Here is a 22,846-nt window from a genome sequence, read left to right as displayed (position 1 = left end):
CTTCTCTATAAGGCTCTCTCTTGTCACATTCACAATGATCTCATGTTAAGGGGAGGGGGACATACATTTACTGTAGGGAGGAAAATTTTTTTCAGAGGGTCGAATACCGGCTTCCTCATTATGTCCCATTAGAGACAATGAAATAAAGAGGTGACAAGAGGAAAATGTAGCTCTGACAGTCTAATCAGAAATTACATCAGTGTGTTTCCTCTTTGTCAGGATTCCTGAAATCAAGACAGAACAAGAGAGGCCCAAAAGAAAGGAAACAGTCACGAACACTTACTGAACGCCTAGCATGCATCAAACTCTGTGCCAGACACTTTGAAGATGCAGCTCATTGGGTTGGCATAACCCAGAAAGATTGTCATTCTTTTCCTTATCCTGTAGATAAGTCATCCAGGGCCAATTGGTGAATTCGCCACCAAGCTCTGATCTAGGCATTCCGGAGCCCATCATCTCTGTCCTCCCAGCCCCACTCTGCCACTTCTATTGACCTTGACTTCAGACATTATGTGACCCTGAGTGAGTTAGTTGATTTACCTGCGCCTCAGTTTCCTCATCAGTAAAATGGGAGATAAAAGAACCTTCTGTGTGATTATCTGCTAAAAATGTAAAACGCTTGGCACTAGATAAGCTGTTGTTTCATCACTCACTTAACTATAGCTTTTCTTTGTCAGGAGAGTGCCACTCCACAGTCTCTTTAAGTATAAGGAAGAAGCAATATGCTATGACCTTTGGGACTTAGAGGTGGCACACAGAGGCACCAGCCTTGGCCCAGGAAGCAGGATGAGTGCCTCATGCCCTTCACACTGAGCTGAGCCTCAGTGGGCTTGACTTGGACATCAACCCAGCCTCTGCTAAAAATAGTAGGAATAAAGGAGGGAAGTATCTGGTGCCCAAAAGAAAAACATGGGGTCCCCAACAGGGCTCCAAATAGGGATTCCAGGAAGGAAGTGGGGTGAGACCAAACAGCAGGGGTTTTAGTATTAAAGCGTTAGGGTTCAAAAGCTTTAGGGTATTAAAGCTTTTTGTTGCAGGAGCGAGCCCCCAGTTTGGACACTATTGTGCCACAGCTTACTGGCCATCACTTGCATTCCAAAGGGCTGAAGACACAGCAGTACACAAGACAGTTTTACTGCCCTCAATGAGTTCCAGGAGAAGCAGGCAGAGAGTCGGGCATTTTAACAAATTTCTGGAATACAACATGATAAATAACTCTCATGGAAGCATATCCATCAAAAGCTTCAGGAGGAACTGGAGAGGAGCAGTTGCTAGAATCAGGAGCAATAAGTTGTGAAAACTAGGACATTAGAGTAAGAGACTGATGAGTAGACAAGTTGCTGAACACTGCGCAGAGCTCCTTCCAGTCAACCCCTCTCGACTTCAGCTGGAAATGGGCCCATGGGGAGAGAAGCCAAAACCCAAAGCAGAGAAGGATGGGAAGGCAGCACATCTTGGCAGGGGATCACCTGCCCCCCACACCCTTCCCTAATAATGTTAGGACAGATGCCCTCATAGCTACTTGGCTGCATCCTTCCCTCTTGCAAATACCATGGCAGAGGGGTGGCCTTTGATCTCACAGGTCTCTCTATGTTCATTGTGACTGGAACACTGAAAATATTTACCAAGCCACCAGATTGACAGCTCCACGTCAGGTCTCGCTCAGATCAAATATGAGACGTTGGCTTTGTAAATCACCATGCGTAGCACTCAGAATGGACAAAAGGCATGCATAACATCAAAGACACTTCCTGCATCTGCAAATTACATGTGTTTTCTGGAGTACAGAGTGTAAATAGTAGCAACAAACACAGACTGATGTGTGTGTTCACGTATTGCCTAGGCACATAACCATACATCTGGGACTTTGGGTAGATGCTTGCACTCACACATTCGTCATTTGGGATTCACAAATGCACGTGAGCACACCCATGTACACATGGTCACAGCAATCCCAGTTGCTACTGTGGCATTTGGCTGGGATGGGCAGGTTGGCAGGTGGAAGTCCATCCTAAACCCCGCAGGCATCTTCACTCAGTGCAACCTTAAAAGCACAGCACACCCATTACGATGCTATTACCTGCATTTGTGCAGAGATGGTCTGATTAGCCCAGCCACAGAGGCAGTGGAGTCTGTCTGCCGGTCTGCTGCGGCCCACCCAACACATCCTTAAAGGAAACGGGCAGTGCTGTGTCTCCACACCTGAGATAAATTGTTCCCTAGCTACGCTCTTGTTTTCTCATCTAAACTCTACCGATCAGCCCATGACCAGGGGGCAAGTGCCTCAAACTCAGTGCCAGGACCCTTGGGTTTTATTCTTTCCTCTGTCTCTGCCTTGTTTTCTGGCCTTAGTAGAAAATTTCCCATCTCAGCACCACCTAATATGTATAATGAGTATGTTAGTCTGGATTCTAATTTTTTTTCATCAAAACCACTAAGAAGCCAGGCATGGTGGCTCACATTTGTAATCCCAGCATTTGGGAGGCTGAGACAGGAGGATCAAGGTTCAAGGACAGCCTCAGCTACTTAGTGAGGCCCTTTGCAACTCAGTGAGACCCTGTTTTAAAATAAAGAATAAAAAAGTAGGGCTGAAGGGGTGGTGTTTTTCAGAGGTAGAATGCCCCTGGGTTCCAGCAACACACACACACACACACACAAAAAAAAAAAAAAACAAAAAAACTACTAATAAAGTTTAAAAATATAGATTCGGAAGTTCCGGAGGTCTGGAATGCAAATTTCCCTGGGTAGGACCAGGGATATGTATTTTCAAAAGTTCCCCAAGAGATTCCAATAAACATCTGTGAGTCAAGTTTGGGAACAGGATTCTCTAAATACTGCTCATCTCTGTGTCAAGTTCTTTCCACTAACATGGAAGCATACACGTGTGGAGCTTTCTAGAGATGTCTTAGTTATTTATTGCTGTTTATCTCATAGCTTAGTGGTTTAAGACCATAACAAATATTTATTATTTCTCCTAGTTTCTGGGGTTAGGAATTGGGAATGAGCACTTGAAGCTCCAAGATGGTTATGAAGTAGCAATCAAGTTATGGGCTACTGTCCTTGGAAAGCCTGAGGTTAAAGGATCCTATCTAAGGTGGCTCCCTTGCATAGCTGGCAAGATGGTGCTAGCTGTTGGCAGAAAGCCCTAGCTCCTCTCCACAAGGGTGCTTGAGTGTTCTTACAATGTGGTGGCTAACTTTTCCCAGAACGAGTGATCTAAGAGACCAAGGTGGAAGCCAGGATGCCTTTCATGACCTAGGCTTAGAAGTCACACCTACCACCTCTGTGATGATCTGTTGGCCACACAGACCATCTGTGATTCACCCTGTGACAACCAGGAGGCAAGGATCACAGAGGGTCATTGTTTTAGTCAGCATTTTTGATGCTGTGACCAAAAATACTCTACAAGAACAACTCAGAGGCAAAAAGATTTACTTGGGCTCCTAGTTTTGGAGGTTCCGTCCATTGTCAGCTGGCTCCATGACAGAAACTGTGGAGAAAAGACACCCTCAGGAATGGTGGCTGGAAGAAAAAGAGAAGCAGCAGCCAGAGACAGATATAATCGCCAAGGCCACATCCTTAGAGACCCACCTTCCTCCAGCCATGCCCCACCTCTGAAACATTCTGCACTGGGGACATACTTTCAAAATATTATCCTTTGGGGAGCCATTCTAAACCCAAACGATGGCCATCATTCTGGGAAGGAAGTTAGATAGGAGACATGCCAAGGCACTAATGGTACCAAAAGGATGAGATGGGCACCTACATAAGCTGCTGTCTAAGCTCCAGAAACCACCTTTAGTTTCACAGCTTTGCTGAAGAGATCACACCAAGCCCTCAGCTTGTATCAGCTTTCTGACCTTACATACACTTGCAAGAAAGCAGGGCCTCTTGTATACAAACAAAGCCCTTGCTGGGGTGAGCCAGAGGCTCAATCCTTATCCTCCCAAAAGTCCTGTACCCAAAAATACTGCCCAGTTCTTTTTAGCAGAAAATGTCAGGGAACAGCCTGCAGTTCCCCTACTATTCTCACAATCTTTTGCTCTTCCCTGATCTTGTCTAGAGATTTTTGCCCCCATGCCAATGGTATATAATATTTGATTTATCCCTCATATTAACTTTGACAGTTTAATAATCTGTCCCCATTTATGGGCAAAGAAACTGAGACTCAGAGGGTAAGTGACTGCACAAGTCACACAGTCTTTCAGAGGTGGAGCTCCAAGCATCTTAGACAGAGAGAATTCAGTCTGAAACAGGCTCAGAGGCCTCAACATTAACAGACCACCCACCCAGCCTCTGACAGGAGCACTGATGTGTACCCAACAGGGAGGTCTCCCAAGAAGTCTCTCCAGGGCCACAGGTCATGGGTAAGCAAGGGGTTTCAAGTTCCTTCAGGGCAAGAAGGCCTCCCCACAAAGGCTGGGCCCAGACCTGGCTCCTGGAAGGTCCTCGGTTGCCTGGCTGTGAGGGGTCAGGTCAAAGGTCAAGTTCTCTTGTAACCGGAGAGCCCTGCTCCTCTGAGGCCACGCGTGTCAACGCGCTAAGGTTTCATGATTGCGACTCAGTCTCTCACTTCCACAGTCTCCCTGAGCAGTCGTTGCAAAGCGATACCTGCCGGCTGCCCTCCGATTATTTTACAGCCCCCGCCAGCTCCAGCTGCACCAGCCTCTTTCTCTGGGTTCTTTTCACTCCCTGATCCTGCCTGGCAGGTGGGGTGGGGGATAGGAGTGCTAAGAGAGCAGGGTAAGAAAAGGGAAAATAATTACCATTTTTTTTCCTACCACCTTCCACCTCTCTGGCCTGGGATCCTTCTAGGAGGGAGGACCAAGAGGCGGCAGCCCCGGCAGAGAGAGGCAGCCCAACCTTACCCAGTACCTCCACTGCACCAGGCATGTGCAGGGTGCTTTGGGTATATGATACACCAGATCCCCATAGCAGCCCTGGAAATGAGAACTTTTTGAGCTGCCTGGTTGTCGACTGCATGCTCTGAGGACAAGGAAGGCTCAGGATGGCAGAGTAGATAGCGACCACTCTTGTCTAGTGACCTCATATTTCAGTGGTGCCAGCTTTCCCATCCCCTGGTTCAAGGTCATTCTAATACCCCAGGCTGCTTGCCACTATCCCTGTCATTAGAATTTTATCTGTGCAATATGGTAAGGAAAGTCAGGGGCGGCAATGTTATCTAGATAAATGCATGAAACTGTTTAAATGTATGTTAGGAAAAGTAACCAGCATATCAAACCTGTAGGGTTATTTTTAATTATTATTGTTGTTGTTTTGTGGTTTAGGATAATGCAAGATTATAAAGTAAAAAATATAAAAGTGAGTTGTTTGAAATAAAAATATTGACTTATATGGCCAGTATATAAAAATATGTCCCCCCAATTACAAAAAATAGAAGATAAATGATGTTAGGAAGATGGCAGTGCAGGACATGAAATTTGAGCCAAATAACTTATGATCAAATTCCAAGTGTTTACTAGCTGCCTGATTTGCCTCTATTTGCACTTCTATAAAATGAGAACAATAGCAGGATTACTGTGAGCATAGATTGCATAAGGCTTGTCAAGCCCCATAGACTCTCTTTAGAGTGGTACCTGGTGAGAGCCAAGAGGAGGTGGGTTTTCAGGGTCTGGGGTGTGGCAAATCTGGATAGTCAAGTTTGCACTTGATGTAACAGGAACTTGTGGGAGCAGCAGAGGTGGATGTGGGTCTGGGCTGTAGCTAGGTTGACCTAGTTGCCATGGAGCTGTTGGAAATGAATCAAGCCATGTGCTGGATGGAGCAGGGTGCGTCCCAGGTAGCTAGGACATATACTGTGGCTCTCATTTACAGAGAGAAGGTGAGGGTATAGACCATGGCCTGAAGAAGGATCAGCTGGAAGCTGGGGTGGAGAAGGCAGCAGTTGAGTAGGGAAGAACATATGGGTGGGTGAGGCAGGGATAGCATGAGCCCAGGCAGACCTTGGAAAAGAAAGCCCTGCTGGCAGCCCACACCTTAGATGAAAGCAGTGGAGTATAATGTAGAAGAGTAAGCATTCTGAGGTTAGCCAGCCTGGATTCAACTTGAGTCCACCTTCTCTGAGCATTAACTCATTTATCTATAATATGGAGTAATAATTATACATTATCTCCCTGTTAGGATTGTCTTAAGGGTTAAATGAAGCAATGCATGTGTAACATTCAGTTTTAGCCCTATGATAAGTACTTCACAAGTATAATCTCTGCCTTATATGCTGGTACCTAGCATAGTACCTGGGAAATAGGACACATTTAGTAGACTTTGTTTAATGCGGAGTGAACTCTCCACCACCAATCATGTGCAGTTTGATGTCAGAAAAGATAACCAAACGGGTCAGGATGACCCAGAGTCTGAGACAAATGGTTCCTCAGTGTCCCAAGCCTAGGATGCCTCCCAGATGGTATGTGGTCCAGCATTTCTAGGATTACAGGAACTTGGAAGGGAACAGGATCCTTGGAGCTGCTGTTGCTGTTTAACCATTTACCACAGAGATGGAGTTCAAAGAGGCCAGTGACACTCTTGAGCATCAGCAAAGCAAGGACTAGTCTTGGATGGATAATTCCTTTGCTCTCCTACCCCAGGCCAGCTCTTGCTCCAATGCCAAATGACCTTGCTTCCAGGTGGCATTCATTCCAGAGTTGGATCAGGGCCTGGATCTTCTCTTCACAGACTGGACAGTTGGAGTCCTTTCCTCCCTGGATCCTTCCAGTGAGAAACCTTGTTTGTTTCCTGATTTTGAATAGACCAAAATTCACCCATTCACAGACTTTGGAGGACTTAGGGAGGTGAGAAACTGCTTTGCAAAGGGAAAATACCAATGGGCCCCACAGGAAGCAAATGCTTGCTGATAGTCCTTTGTACTGGGAAGGAGAGGAGAATAGAAGGATTATGCCTGCAGAGAAGAGCTAGTTAGAGGCTTGACAAGTTTCAACTAAGAGACACTTGACTCAGGAAGGGAAAGGGGACTAAAAGTAAGGTAAGAATATAGTAAAAGGTTGTGATATTGCGATAGAATAAATATACATATATTTTGGTCTTTGTTCATAGTTTCTAGCACAGAAATCCTGCAACCCTTGTAAAAAGGGGTGTTGGGAAAATCTTTTGTTCTGATGTTTGATCATCAATCTCAGTTTCTGATACAGAGTCCTCTCTAGGGTTTGAGAAGAAAGCAGAGGACTCAGAGCTGTCTAATGCTTTGATAGTCACAGGAAGCTATCTCCAGGGGCCTCTTTGGGAAGCTAGCATGGGTGTTGAGGAGAGTTTTGGAAGAAACTGGGAAAGAGAGCACTATCATAGTTTTGATGTATGAATAAATTAGGAAAGAGACACAAAACAATTTTTAAAAAGCCTGTGTGATTTATGAAATGGACCTCATTTAATATTTTTAAAGAATAAAGTAAAAATAAAAGTTCACTTACGATTTTTTTTGGCTTTGGATTTTATGTCTTTGTTTATGACTCTGGGCATACACTGGACCATATGGGCCTCCATCTATATTAAGTTATATTCCAATTCCTTGAAGCATGTGCTATGTGTCCCTCATTTGGTTGTAGATATGCTTTGAAGCTTCTTGGACAAAGTACTTTATAAAATGTCTCTACCAGCTCCACAGAAGTCCTGTCATGGTTGGCCTAGGTTTATCTCAAATACTTCCCTCCAATACATAGTGGGTTTTTATAAAGCATCTACCATGGAGGTATTTTGCCAACTTCCAATCCAATTTAGAGGAAAACAACACTTATTTGGCTGTAACAGGGGAAGAATAAGCTCATGCTGCAATTTAGTGTGGAAGTTACAAGCACTGTTCTGGAGCTAGGTATAGACCTGGAGAAAGTTCTTAATCTCTCTGCACCTCAGTTTCCTCATCTGTAAAATAAGAATAATATTAACACCTAGTTTGCAGTGTTAATATTAGTTTGAGACGATTAGATGGATAAACATCTTTATACTATTTAGAAGGGTTCCTGAAAAACAGTAAACACTATGTTAGTGTTGGCTATTAATTTACCAGATTGTCAAGGTGAGGAAATCATGAGACAAGCTTTCAATGCAGGGCAGTTGATGAATATCCTGCTGATCTCTGGAAAGTAAAAGAAGTGGGTTGGACCACGGTTCAGCAAGCCACTGTCCACATGCCCAAGGATGCACTTTATATATGATAAGCACATACTGGCCAGAGCTGTGAAGAGGCACCTCCATAACCACAGGTTTATGTGTGCAGTCTCCTTGTGCAAATGGCAGGTAGGAATGAAGTGCTTGCATTTTGTGCCTCATACTGTGTCCGCCCCTACTTCACTCCCTTAAATAAGCTAACACGGACCTGCGCTAATCAGCTGGAAGCTGAAACAAATAGTAATGAATCCCAGGCTCTGCTTCTACCTTGGGCTTTACTCTGTGTTCTTGACCTATTCCACTCAGTTTTGACTGTCTAGCTTTCTATTCTGTTTCTAGCCCTGCACTATCATCTTAAAAAGCCTGTACCATTCAGAACCACAGAAGGATACCACCTTGTTTGCTTAGTCTGTCCTTCTGTTCCTGACTGCCTTGGTTAACATGACCTCTTAGCCCTTGAGTGCTATGGTTTGCCTAGGTCCACACATGGCCTGTCGGTGGAGAGAAAATGGCCACTACCACCTCTCTCAGCCTTCCAAATGATGAAACAAAATGAGAACCACTTCCAAAAGTTGCCTTTTTCTGGACTGAAATGTCCACCTGCCTTAAGATTCTAGGTTGGACTAGATGTGCCTTCACAGATCCAGGATTTGGTATAACCCATTCCTAGACATCTTTACTATTGACTAATATCAAGACTTTCATCCATATCTCCCATTCCAAAAAAGCCTCAAGCTCTTCACTAAAAGTCCACAAACTTGGTGCCTGTCTTCCAGGAGCTCAGGTTCAAAAATTTTGTGATTCCAGTGGTCTTCATGCCAAGTGGTCTTGGGCAACCCACAAAAGTTCTTGGCACCTAACATTTCCCCAGGTGGTCATATCCCATGGCTCAGCTGCCATTGCCAAAAGGAACTGCCAAAACTGGTGTCTCCCTTAAATGCCTCTTTGAGGTGAACACCTGGCATTCCAGGTCTGTGAAGGGCATCTCAGTTTACTCCAGGGTTGGTTGGAATCCAAAGCCTCATTAATGTTTTTAGATAGGTTTCAAGATGTGAAAAGCATGCTCTAATTTAACTGAGGCTGACATCTAGCTGCAGCCATCCCATATTTGCCCTCCCCCATGATATGACTTTGGAACCAGCACTGGGGGGCTCAGAAGTGGTCTCTTTTAATAGCTCTGGTGCAAGAGCTTGGAGGAGGTAGAAAAGTTACTAACAAGCAGCCTACCTGGCCCTGTCCCAAATCCTAGGACTCCAACAGCAAAGCTGAAACGGGTGAGTTGTTTTCTCTCTCTTACAGAAAGCAAACACTGTAGTTAGGCCTGTTCTCCATGGCAGTTACAACTTGTTTGACATTTGAGTTAGTGATGCTGAAAAGAGGAAAATCCACCCTCGAGGAAGGAATGCTGTTTCTGTGGCTAATTGACTGGATGACACCTCCCTCCCTCATTCCCTCCTCCCAGGCCTGCCAGGCAGCCTAGCTGGGTTATTTGCCACGGATGATGGCCTCAGCAATTTATTGCACCAGGCCAAAGGATGCCAGGCTGCCAATTTTGCAGCATGCTCACTGTGGTTTACAGGAGCCATGCTCCAGCTTACAGTGGACACATTTAATGTCTATCAAAATGCTGCCTAATTGCAGAACTATAGCATATGAAATAGGCTTTTCAGTTACTACCAGTCCCAACCTGGACACTGAGTATTTGGGCGAATGCCATGATAAGGCAGCTCTTGAGGTTGTTCCTTTCTCTTCTTGGGGGACACAGAGTCAGAAGACTTGTTGGCCAAATGACATGGAAGCCTGTCTTCAGCCCATGGGGGCATCAGCCCATTGTCCTCTATTCTGGCAAGGTCTGCTCAGTGTGACCTTTCAATAATCTGTAAATCCAGCAGAAATTCCAGTTAAAAAAATAAGTTACACAGCTTCTCAAATTTTGCCTATGCTCAAATTACCTAAGAAAGGATCTTTTTGAAAATGGAGATTCAGAGAAGCACATGTGGGTGGGACCTGAGAGTCTATGCCTTGACCAATCTCCAGGGTGATGCTGTCACTGGTCCTCAGACCACACTGAGTTTGAGTAATAAGAGCCCAGAACAGTTTCCCAAATCTACTCTATTACTGGATATGGATAGGAGGCTCTGAACTCCAAGATTCTAATTTAATTAATCTGGCCTTGATCCAGGGGAAAGTTTTTGTTTTAAGTCTCTCTCTAGTATATACAGTACTGGAGAAACACATATACTATAGGTTTGAATACACAAACTATTTCTGGAAAGATGCACAAGAAAAAATAATAGTAATTGTCCATGGGAAGAGAAACTGGAAGATTAGAGTATTTACTATATACCATTCTGAATGGCTTGAAAGTTTTCAAAAAGTATGTGGTACTATTTCAAAAGTATTAAAACAATTTAAGAAACAGAATTCTCTAGGTGGTCTCTATGATTACCAGGTCGGACAGGCTGAATTTTTCCTCCCCCAAAATTCATATATTGAAGTCCTAGTCCTCAGTTTTCAGAATGTGATATATTTGGAAATAGGGCCCTTACAATTGGTGTCTTTATGAAAAAAAAAAAGGAAGATTAGAGTCTGGGCATGGTGGCACACCTATAATTTCAGTACTTGAGAGGCTGAAACAGGATGGTTGCAGGCTTGAAGCTCAGCAACTTAGCAAGGCCCCCAGTAACTTAACAACACCCTGTTTCCAAATAAAGAATTAAATAGGGCTGGAATCTAGCTCGAAGATAGAATGCCCCTGGATTCAATCATCAGCACTATGAAAGAGAAGATTAGGATACAGTCACAGAGGAAAGAACATGTGTGTGGGGAAGGGAAAATCGGGGCAATGACCAGCTTTTTGTTGATTAGGAGAGAGGCTCCAGAATGGAATCAACATGCTGACACCTTGATCATGGGCTTCTCGGCCTCTAGATTTGTGAAGAGATCAATTTCTATTGTTTAAGCCACTCAGGCTGTGGTATCACTCAAGGGCAGCACTAATAAAGTAGCACACTGTATTTCTCCATCACTGACTTAGTGGAAGAAGCAATCAACCAGGAAGGGTCAACATGCTCAGGCACCAGCTTGCCAACATAGAAAGGAAGATATCTAAGTGATCACTAGGATTTCTTCATGTTTTGAAGTAGTGACTCCATACATACATGAAAAGAGTCAGAAAGAGAGACATTGACTAACTATTAGTTAGCATCTACTATAGTCCAGTGATCTTTCAAGTTTTCCAGTATGAACCCATTTTCAAACACAAATTGTTTGCAAGAGTCCAACATAACATTAAGTGAAATAGGCTATTTGGATTAAAATAGCAAATGTTTCTATACTGCCTTTACCTTACTGGGGTCCCTAAATCACTTTTTCATGAACCACTCAGGATCCTTGGGTTAGAGTTGGAGAATCGCTTATTTGGTCTCATTCTGTTCTATTCCAGACATAGAAACCGAAGCCTGCTAATGTTGAGTAACTCACCTCAGAGTCATCCAATGAGTCAGTATGAAAGCTGGGCTCTATTCCTGACCGTCTGGTTCATTAATCTTTACTCTGCATTTTGTGAGGCATTGAGAATAACTTGGTGTTTCTGATAGCACATAAACTTAAACCTCCACTTCTCTCCTGTAAAATTAATTCCATAGCAGTTACAAGAACGGAAACATTCTATTGGAAGAGTCAGTTATATTTCCCCCAGGGTAAGGCACAGGTGAGGTTGTTTACACCAAGAAAAGCAGAACTTACCCATATCAAAATTCCCCATTGTCTTCTGAAACTCATCAGGCTGTCTTAACTTCTAAGGCTTACCTCTGTGGGCACCAGTTGAATATGTCAAAAGAGACGGAAGTGGGAAAAAGAGGTAGTGGGCCAGATAGAAATGTTCACATAGGTTTGGGAGGGGGGAGGGCAAGCAACCAAAATAGAAGAAACAGAGAGACCTCGAGGAAAGAAAACATCATGTGATGGGGACTCCTTGTGTTTCTTGGCTCCAGCTTCCATTTTCGTACCTTGTTTCTTTTAAGAAAAGCTAATTTCCCCCCAAGCTGTCTCCTGATTGACTTTCCCTGGATATGGTTACTCGATAGCACCGATCAGCTAATCCCTCCATATGGTTAAAATTAAACCACCAATCCATGTTCATTTCCCTCCTGATGATTGTTAATTTCTTGTGAAGATTATCCTTCCAGCTAAATTACCCTCATTCTTTTGTCATCGCGTCCATATTTTCCCTGGAAACTATAAGGCTTCTTGGGGAATCTGAGGCTTGTCCGAGTACTTCCTTGGTCTTGATGTTCTGCATACTTTTGTGTCTTTTCCAGATTAAATGACAGCATAGCCCTGGATAGGGGCTTTGCAGTTGGTGACCTCTCAAATTTTCTGTAACCTAGGAACGGGTTATGTGAGACCTTTGCTGTGATGGGGGTCTTGCTCTCAGGGTCCTCCACTTCTTCTCTCACCTCCAAGGTTGAAGCCAGACAAATAGCCTTCTGTGTCATCTTGACCCATGGGGGCCAGTGACATGAAGTTATTTCCTCCCAGTCATCATGGATTTTGATTCCTAATACCTCACTGCAGTTGCCACAAGAAGAATCTGATCTGGTCTTGTGGTCCCAGCTTTCAGTTTTAGAATAAAAGCTTTTCATAAACTAAGAGTGCCAAGCAAGATTTGAATATAGGTATAGGACTCCATTACCCAGACTCTTTTGACATCTAACCCAAAGCCTTCCCTAATGACAATTTTACCAGCTGACTCCATTGGCCTCCTGATGGAAAGCTCACAATTTATAAGATTTTAGATTTGGCTTGAGTCCTTTAAGTCTGCTAGGCCATTGACCCTAAACAGTCATGATAGACTTAAGTGCCCCCATATCCTCAGGTGGGGCAGGGTTTGAGCTCTGGTAAGTTCAAATTTTGACTCTGGTTTCCACTCTCAGGGTTGCTTCTCATTCTGTCTAACATCCATTGGCAGCCACAGGATTAAGCCCATTGTTTTTTTTATTCTTTTCTGCCTCTTATTTCTTTCTGTCCAAGTTGGCTGCACACAAGCTCAGTTCCACACAGAGCAAGCAAAGATAGGATTCCTGCCCCAAGGGTTCAGCAATCTCATATTTTCCTCTCTGCTGTCTCTATTTTTGTTCCAGTGTACCATAAGTTCTTAAGCCTTGGCGGTCCTGAAACACTTTACTGTGTTTTGTTTTGTAGGAAAGACTTGAGTTTTATGGCTGTGGGTTATAAAAGGCTCCTGCCCCCTCCACTACCACCACGACTCCTCTGTTTCTCCCGGGAAATTTGGTGGGTGTGACTGTTACCAATGAGCCCTGCTGGGAAAGTCCAGGCCACGGTCAGCTTTCAACCTGAACCATGACTCTTTCCTTTTGGGCCATGGCCTGGTCCTAATTTTGTCCCCCTCTGGCTGGTTTTGTTTATTGGCATTAATGTTTCATATTAAAATTTAATATTTAACTTTTGCTTTCAATATTTAATGTTCTGCATCTTACATTTGGATGTCTCCCTTCTGGGAGCGGTCAGCTGCACTGCATGATGCAAGAGCTAATCCTCTTGACTTCCAGTAAAATGACCCCCCCTTGCTCTCATTGTTCACCATCACTCCACATTCAATCCACTGTGGGAACTACCTGAACATTTCTGTCTTTTGCTTGTGCATTTGTTCAACACATGCTTATTGAGTGCCAACCAGATATTAAAAAAGGTGGTGCCTGCTAGAGGTACAAAAATAAATTTGAAACCCAAGTCTTACCTTGAAGTAGGCAGAGAGAAACAATCATACAATTAAAGGAACAAGCATTAAACAGAGTTCTGTGGGAGCACAAAAGAGAGAGAGACCAGCTGTGCCTCAGGAACTATGGAAACTTTTTCTAGAAGAGAAGTTATCTGGAATGGGTCTTGGAAGGAGTTGAAGAGCTTATCAGATTGGGTGGGAAGGGCATTTTACACACAACAAGCAAAGGCATCGCCATAGAAAAACATAATTAATAATGATGATTAATAATGATGGTAAGGCTCTATCTGGAATGGTGAGGAAATTAATTATTACTGGAAACTGGGCTATGTATGTGGGAGAGGCAAGTGAGATGCAAGATGAGCCTTAGTGACATCGTTTGGTACTCAATTAGGAAGGACTTTTAAAACTATAATAAGTAGTTGAGTTTAATCACTTATCAAATAATAAGCCTCTGATATATATTCTCGGAAAAAGAGTCTTGGGAAATCTCCTTTGCGGAAGAGTACTGATGGAAGACACCCTTCACTGGAGGAAGAATCTGGATCTAGTGTATAGAAGACATATTTAGTTCCATCCAGGTGGGACAAAGATAAATGATTATAATACCTGCCTTTGAGAAATTTAAAATACAGTTGGAAATATGAGGCGAATGCTAAGAGCCAATGAGAAAACACTTGAGTATATAACCTAGTACTTACTTGTATGATAGAAACATGAACTTCTTCAAAAGAGAGCTTTCTATTCCCTCTATCTTTTCTTTGGGCCCCACATACCTAGGTCTTCCCCCCCTTGATAAAGATCATCTTCACGGATCACCAGAAAGTGAAGGCTAAAGCCTCGGGGAGGTATGAGCAAAGAGAGGAGAGTGTAAGAAAAGAAGCTGGGAGAACAGCACTAGAGCTTGGTAACTCACTCAATGAGCCACTGAGTGAGCAAAGCAAGAAAGGAGTAGACAGCATGGACCCCGAGCACAAGCGCACAAGGTGGGACAGTTCAAAACTAAAGCTGTAGTCAGGAAGAGTGGTGGATGCCTGCAAACCCAGTACTTGGGAAGCTGAGGCAGGAGGATCACAGGTTTGAGGCTAGTCTCAGCAGCTTATCAAAGTTCTCATCAACCAAGCGAACCCTGTTTCAAAAAAAAAAAAAAGGTGGAGATTGTAGCTCAAAAGTAGAATGTCCCTGAGTTCAATCCCACGTGCCCAAAACAAAAAACAAAGTAGAAAGTAATAATCTTTCTTACTCCAACTTTGGATCTTTCTCCAACAGTGGATCACCACTGTCAAAGCACATGTACTTAAAACATAGGTAAATGCATATTGTTCAATGCGCTGAATGTAGTCAGCTTTACGAATGAAAGTGTCACAGTGGATCTGTGGTTGACTAGAGAGTTTCTAATCCTTGCACAGCCAGGCATTCCTAAGAGAATGTGCTGGAACTGGAGTCCGGGAGCAGAACCCAGCAGGTTTCTGTATGGGGAAAGGCCAAGCTGCTATCAGAAGCCCAGGCAGGTCTGGAGCCAAGCAGTGAAGTCAAGAGGCCTCCATGAAGAATGTCATACTGAGAAGTCTGTATGGAGGAAGTGTCTGTCACCACAGAAGTTTTTTCTGACTGACTGCTGCTGAAGAACTTCAAACATAGTTGGGGAAGTAAATATACAGTTAAGAAATTTTTTCTTTTTGTGTGTGTTTGGGGTACTGGGACCCAGGGACATTCTACTTCCGAGCTATACCCCCCCATCCCTATTTTTTATTCTTTGTTTTGAAACAGGATCTTACTAAGCTGTAGAAGGCCTCACTAAGTAGCTAAGGCTGGCTGCAAACCTGTGATCCTCCTGTCTCAGCCTCCCAAGTACTGAGATTACAAGTGTATACCATCATGCCCTGTTTAAAGATTTTTTTTTAAGAGCATGATTTTTTTTTTTTTTTTTTTGTGGTACTGGGGGTGGAACCCAGGGGCTTTCTACCTTCAGGCTATACTCCCAGACCTATTTTATACTTTATTTGGAAACTGGGTCTCAATAAGTTGCTGAGAGCCTCACTAAGTAGCTGAGGCTGGTTTAGAACCTGTGCAATCCTCCTGCTCAGCCTCCCAAGCGTGGGGATTACAAGCTTGCACCACCACGCCCAACTAGGAGCATGGATTTTGAGGCCAAGATTAAGGTCTGAATATTAGTTTTAATGCCTGTCTGCTCCCTGAATTGGATTATTTATACCTCTTGAAATAATAAAATGTATTGTTATATATACATATATATTTATATATAATGGTAATTAATAATGATAGTAAGGCTGTATCTGGAATGGGGAGAACATTAATTATTATTGGAAACTGGGCTATGTGTGAGGGAGAGGCAAGTGAGATGCAAGTGAGATGCAAGATGAGCCCCTGCCAAAGTCACACAATTGCAATGAGAATCATATGACTGAGTCTTCCACTCAGCAAAGAGGTGTTGAGTGCCTACGACACGCCAGACCCTTTTCTAGAAGCCAGAACCAAAGAATCAACAAAACACACAAAACTCCCTTTCCTCAGGGAGCCTCCACAGCAGGCCGTCTGACCTGTAAGCATTTTGGACACCACAATTTGTTGATTTAGCACGAGCTGCTGTGCCCTGGGCTGAGGAGGGCTGCTGTGTTTTGCTGGGTACCTTGCTGCATGTGAAGTGTGAGAAAATGAGCAAGTGGGAATGATAGGGAGATTCCTACAAATGAGGCTGCATTTCCCATAATATCTGGTACATCAGGATGTTCTGAGTAGCACAGCAATGTAGGAAAGAAGATGTGTACATATGGGAGCACCTACTACCACCAAGGGCAGTGTGCCAGCCTCAGTGTTCCCTTTTCTCAGAACTCTTGGGCAGATTGACTTTATGCCCACTTCCTAATCATGACCAAATGGAAGCTGTATAGGTGGCTGGAGGTCAAAGCTAGAGGATTTTGAGAAGTTATTCACAGATCTGGAAAAGGAAAGGGGGTGGAGTGGAAAATCTAACGTTGAGGAAGTGACAGCTAAGGGACTGTCAATTGACATGTGAGTCCATTTACTCCTGTTAATTCAGGATCATAGCTAGAATCTTTTGAATGACTATCATGTGCCAAGCATTAGGTTTAGTATTTTATGTACATTAGCATATAGAATCCTTTCAACTGCTCTCATAGATTCAACAAATATTTATTGGGCCTTTACTATTCAAATAAAGTTTTGCTACTGGGCACAATGGTGCACATGCATAATCCTTGTACTTGGAAAGCTGAGACAGGAGGATCCTAGGTTCACAGCCAGCTTCAACACCATAGCAAGACCCTCAGCAACTTAATGAGACCATGTTTCAAAATAAAAAATAAAATAAGGATGGAGGGGTTTGCTGGAGGTAGAATGCTCCTGGGCTCAACCCATAGTATGAAGAAGAAGAAGAAGAAGAAGAAGAAGAAGAAGAAGAAGAAGAAGAAGAAGAAGAAGAAGAAGAAGAAGGAGGAGGAGGAGGAGGAGGAGGAGGAGGAGGAGGAGGAGGAGGAGGAGGAGGAGGAGGAGGAGGAGGAATAAGATACTGCTACATCCGACACATGAGAAAATAGAACTCAGACAAGGTCATTTTTCCAGGTTTACTTAACTCTTTAGTCACAGAGGCAGTACTCAAATTCACACTAGTTGAATCTGTGCATATAGCTGTTATACATTGTGCTATATATTATGATTCTGTCATGTCTTTGCTCTCCAAAACACTAGCTTTGATATTTTATTAACATAGCTGTCGCCCTTATTTGACAAGGAACACAAGTGAAGCCCAGATACATGATGTAACCTGTTCAAAGTCACACCACCAATAAAGGGCTGAAATGGGATTCAAGCCCAGATCTTTCTGGGCTGCTTTTTGTTCTGCACAGTGCTGCCCCCCTAGACTCAGCCATACTCAACAACACTACCAATTCAGAAACCTTTCCTTTTTTTCCACTCAGACCCTGGAATTGATGTAATCATAGCCTTATGGGTACAATTGCAAATACACTGGCCAATGATAGCCAAGGGCTCCTGAACTCTGTGCAAGCTTATCTTTTTTACTTTTTTATTGATCCTGGGTATTGAATTGAATGCAGGGGCATTCTACTTCTGAGCCACATCCCTGGCCCCTTTATACTTTTTATTCTGAAACAGAGTCTTGCTAAGTTGCCTAAGAGTCTCACTAAGTTGTTTAGGCTGGCCTGGAATCTGCGATCCTCCTGTCTCAGCCTCCCAAGTCATGGAATTATAAGACTGCACTACTGTGCCATGCTTGAGCATTATTTAAGACAACCTTGGCCTTCTTACCCGCAGCCCGTCCTTTCCTTCACTCCTGTCTCCCAGGCTTGCATTTGATTCTCACTGGTGAAAGTACTAGCATTGAAACCACAGCAGCGACTGAGGCTGGCAATGATTGAGCTTCACTTGCTTACCAGCCTGTAGCTTGTCTCGGGCCAGTTCTTGTGTCCAGCAGATTTCACCTTAGTTCTTTCTGCCTTTGAAAAGTACTTCATCTCATCCCAGTCTACCACCACCAACCCACTCTTTCCCAAGTTGTTTTCCTCCTCCTCCTCCTTCTCCTCATCTACCACCTTCTCTTCCTCCTCCTCCTCTTCCTTTTTTCCCTTCCCCTCCCTTTCTCCCTCCCCTTCTCCTCCTTCTTCTCCTCTTCCTCCTCCTCCCTCTCCTCCTCCCCTCTTTCTCCCTCCTCCTCTTTCTTCTCCCTTCTCCCTCCCCTTCTCTCTCCCCTTTTCTTTCTTCTTTGCCTCTTCCTCTTCTTCCCCTTTCTCCTCCTTCTTTTGTTGTTGTTTGCTGTTGGTGGAGCTGAGCCTCTGAAAGAGGATCAGGGAAACATGTCTCCAGGTGAACTGACCCCAGAGGTCACAACCACCAGCCAGGCTCTACTGTTAGCCAAGCCAGCCAACAAGGCTTGTGGACACTCTGGGGCTCCGAGCTCCCTCTGGATTATTCATGAATGCGCACCATCCCTTTTGACAGTCACAGGCAAATCTCAGATCAAGTTTTTCTCTTTCCTTGCAAAGGACCCTATCAATGTCCCCAGGGTCAGGCAGATCCACCATCTAGCCTTTCCATCTGGGCTGAGGGGTACCTGGAGGCCACTTGGAATTTACCAGCCTGATTAGGTTTCCTCCTACTTATTGTATCCTGTACAGTAAGAGCGGTGGTTATGGTAAATATGTAATGGTTTGGGGTAACTCTAAGGTGGTTTCTGCATTTTTCCAACCAATTCCATCACTGGACAGCCCTTACTGCCCCAGTTCTGCCCACCACCCTTTCACACACACTTATACCACACTCATCTTCCTGAAATACCTTTGCACACACCACCCCACACCTCCTCCCTTTGTAGCTCTGCGTCACTGACAGTCTATCCCAGCACACTGATGTACCTGTCAGATATCAGGTATGCCTCTAGTCATTTGTGCCTTAAAACTGTAAAAGTAGCCACACTTGGAAATGATCCAGTTATTAAAATTAATTAGGACAAATATTTTAGGGCCATTTCTTTTGTCTCATTGCATTCTTCTCTCTCTCTCTCTCTCTCTCTCTCTCTCTCTCTCTCTCTCTGTCTCTCTGTCTCTCTTTTCTTTCTTTTTTTTTTTTGGTTCTGAGGATCGAACCCAGGGCATTCTGGCTCTGAGCTACACCGCCAGGCTTTTTATATCTAAAACGGAGTTTTGCTAGGTTGCTGAGAATCTCACCCTGTTAACTTGCTGAGGCTAGCCATGAAACGTGATCCTTCTGTTTCAGCCTCCCAAATGTTAGGATTACAGGTGTGCTCCCTTGCCCCTGGTTTAATTGCATTTCCATATACTTCTTCTTTTTTTTTTTTTTTTTTTTTTTTGGCGGTACTGGGGATGGAACCCAGGGGCATTCTACCTCTGAGCTACACCCCAGCCCTATATTTTATTCTTTATTTTGAAACAGGGTCTCACTGAGTTACAAAGGCCCTCACTAAGTAGCTGAGGCTGGCCTAGAACCATGATCCTCCTGTCTCAGTCTCCCAAATACTGGGATTACAAGTGTGTACCACCACGCCCAGCCATATACTTCTTTATCACAATTTTTCTTCTTTTTTTTTTTTGGTGGTACTGGGGTTCCTGGAAGCCCTTCTACCTCTGGGGTACACTCCCAGACCTATTTTTTAAATAGGGTCTCTTAAGCCAGAGAGGCTGGCTCCAAACCAGCGCGATCCTCCTGTCTCCACCTCCCAAGTGCGGGGATTACAAGCATGCGCCACCACGCCCGGCACAATTTTTATTCTTATTTTTTAATTACTTTTTGTGGTACTGGGGGTGGAACCCAGGGGCTTCTCTACCTCTGGGCTATACTCCCAGACCTATTTTACATTTTATTTGGGAACAGGGTCTCACTAAGTTGCTGAAAGCCTCACTAAGTAGCTGAGGCTGGCATCAAACCTGTGCGATCCTCCTGTCTCAGCCTCCCAAGCGCTGGGATTACAAGTGTGCACCACCATGCCCGGCTTATCACAATTTTTAAGCAAAAAATGTGCATTTATTTAATGTATATAATTTAATGAGTTGGGACATATGCATATGCCTGTCGTACTATCACCACAATAAATATATTCATCACACATTTTTTTTGTGTGTGTGGTACTGGGGTTCCTGGAAATTCTCCTATCTCCAGGTTACACTCCCAGACTTATTTTATATTTTATTTGAAAATGGGGTCTCTTAAGCTAGCAAGGCTGTCTTCAAACCAGCGCAATCCTCCTGTCTCTGCCTCCCAAGAGCGGGGATTACATGCGTGCGCCACCATGCCCGGCTTCCATCACACATTTTAATATGCCATCAGATCACATTCCTAGCCATGATCTTAGGAAAAGGGCAAAGCCTTAGTTTCCTCATATGCAAAATTTAGATAAAAAGAGTGCACCACTCATGGGGTTAATTCATTGAGAACATACTTACAGAGTTTCTACAGTGTGCCAGGCAATGCTGATTGTGTCCTTTGTGTAATTGTATTGGTCACAGTGAACACAGCAAACACCTTGGAGCTGTCTCCTACTGGACGTCAGATTAAATGAGATGCCGAGAGTTAAACTTGTTGAGGGCTCATCACAGAGCATAGCAAGGGGTGAAACCTCAGTGATTTCTCTGCACACTTAATCCTTAAAATGATATTGGGAAGTAGGTACAGTAGATATACCTGTTATATATACAAGCCTACATAAATGGTGATGGCTTCAGTATTTCTCCCAAGTTCAGTACCCAGCAGGTGGCAGAGACAAGATTTGAATATAGGCAACAGTTATACTTTATGTCACTGGGGTTTTAGCTAAAAGGTGAAACTTGGCATAATACCTGGCACATTAAAAATTAAATATTACCCTCAGTTTCACTCTTATTATTTCTCAAACTTAGAGAAGAGACATATTTATAAATTAATCTGCTGCTTATGTTCTTTTGCATAATTGTGCCACTTTCAACTTCTAATAACACAAATATCTTGTACTTTTTGTATATTTTTGTGCAAAATATTTTTTAATCAAGCTTTGAACATACTATGAGAACTATGAGAATATATTATAGATATGAGTATCTTTGCCACATTTGTTATGGTGGGGAAGAAAAAAAGTGCCCTAAATAAAATTTTCAAGAGGAACCTGCCTTCTCCCCCACACCTCCGCTTTAGTAATAGGGATTGAATCCAGAGGCATTATACATCTGAGCTATACCCCCAGTCACACACACACACACACATATATATATATACATATACATACATATATATATATACATATATATATATATATACATATATACTTTTTTTGTTATTTTCATTCTGAAACAGAATCTCCTTAAGTTGTTGAGGGCCTCACTAAATTGTTGAGGCTGGCTTCAAACTATGGTCCTCTTGCCTCAGCCTCCTAAGTACTTGGCATTACAGGTATGTGTCATCATGCCCAATGGAACCTGCCTTTCAAAATGGAAAGAGCACAGGGCACAGGTATTAGCCTGAAATAAACTGGTGTCGGAATTTCTACTTGTTGGCTGTGTATGCTTCAGTGTATGGCTTTCCTTCTCTGAATTTCCCATCTTCTGTTCTGCAAAGTCAAAGATTTTCCTTAGGTTACCACTCTGGCCCTTTCCAGCCCTCCAGCATGTTATTTGAGTTCTAAGTACAAAGTCTCATAAAGATTTTCCTTAATCCAATTTTCTTGGGACAAGTTGCTAAAGAAAGACCATTAGGCTAGAGGAAAGAACATTCAGTGACAGAGGTCTGAATTCCATTACTAGTAGAAAACCAATAATGAATATAGAACTTTCTCCAGGTACCCTAAAAATAATTGGTTATGAATTTTCTTGCAAATTTAACCTCACCCTTTGGGTATTTGTATTTAAAATTATGTACAAGTGGAAAAAATGTACTGTGGGATCGTTGATCTCCATGGACCAAGATTCAGAAAATGCAGGTGAGCATCTCGGAATACAAAGAAGGAAAATGTTGTTTATCTGAAAATGGAATTGAGGTTCAAATTTATGATGGGGCTTAGAGACTTGACTTTTTTCCTTTGAGTCATGGACAAATAAATGGATCTTTTCAAATGGAAGGATATAGTTATCTTAGAACTTCTGCAGGGGAAAGAGCCCTTTGGGGATTATTTGGTCCTAGCCTTTTCATCTTGCAGATGATAAAATTCAGCCTCAGTAAACCTCATTGAAAAAAAGAGGGAGAGAGTGAGCTGATAAAAAAATACCTGCTGTGAGGATTAAATAAAAGTATGCTCATAAAACACTTAGCACAGTAAGTACCCAGCATAAAATTAGTGCTCAGTCAGTGGTAGCACCGATTGGTTTTAATTTTTACTTAGTGTTTTATACTTGACTGAAGCCACACAGGTATTCTTGACACAGTCAAATTAGAAGTTAGGGCTCCTCAAGTCCAAACCACTGTTCTTTTCAAAATATTATTCAGTCAATG

This window comes from Muscardinus avellanarius (assembly GCF_963383645.1).
Source record: "Muscardinus avellanarius genome assembly, chromosome: 1".
Lineage (NCBI taxonomy): Eukaryota > Metazoa > Chordata > Mammalia > Rodentia > Gliridae > Muscardinus > Muscardinus avellanarius.
This window is presented reverse-complemented; position numbering follows the sequence as displayed.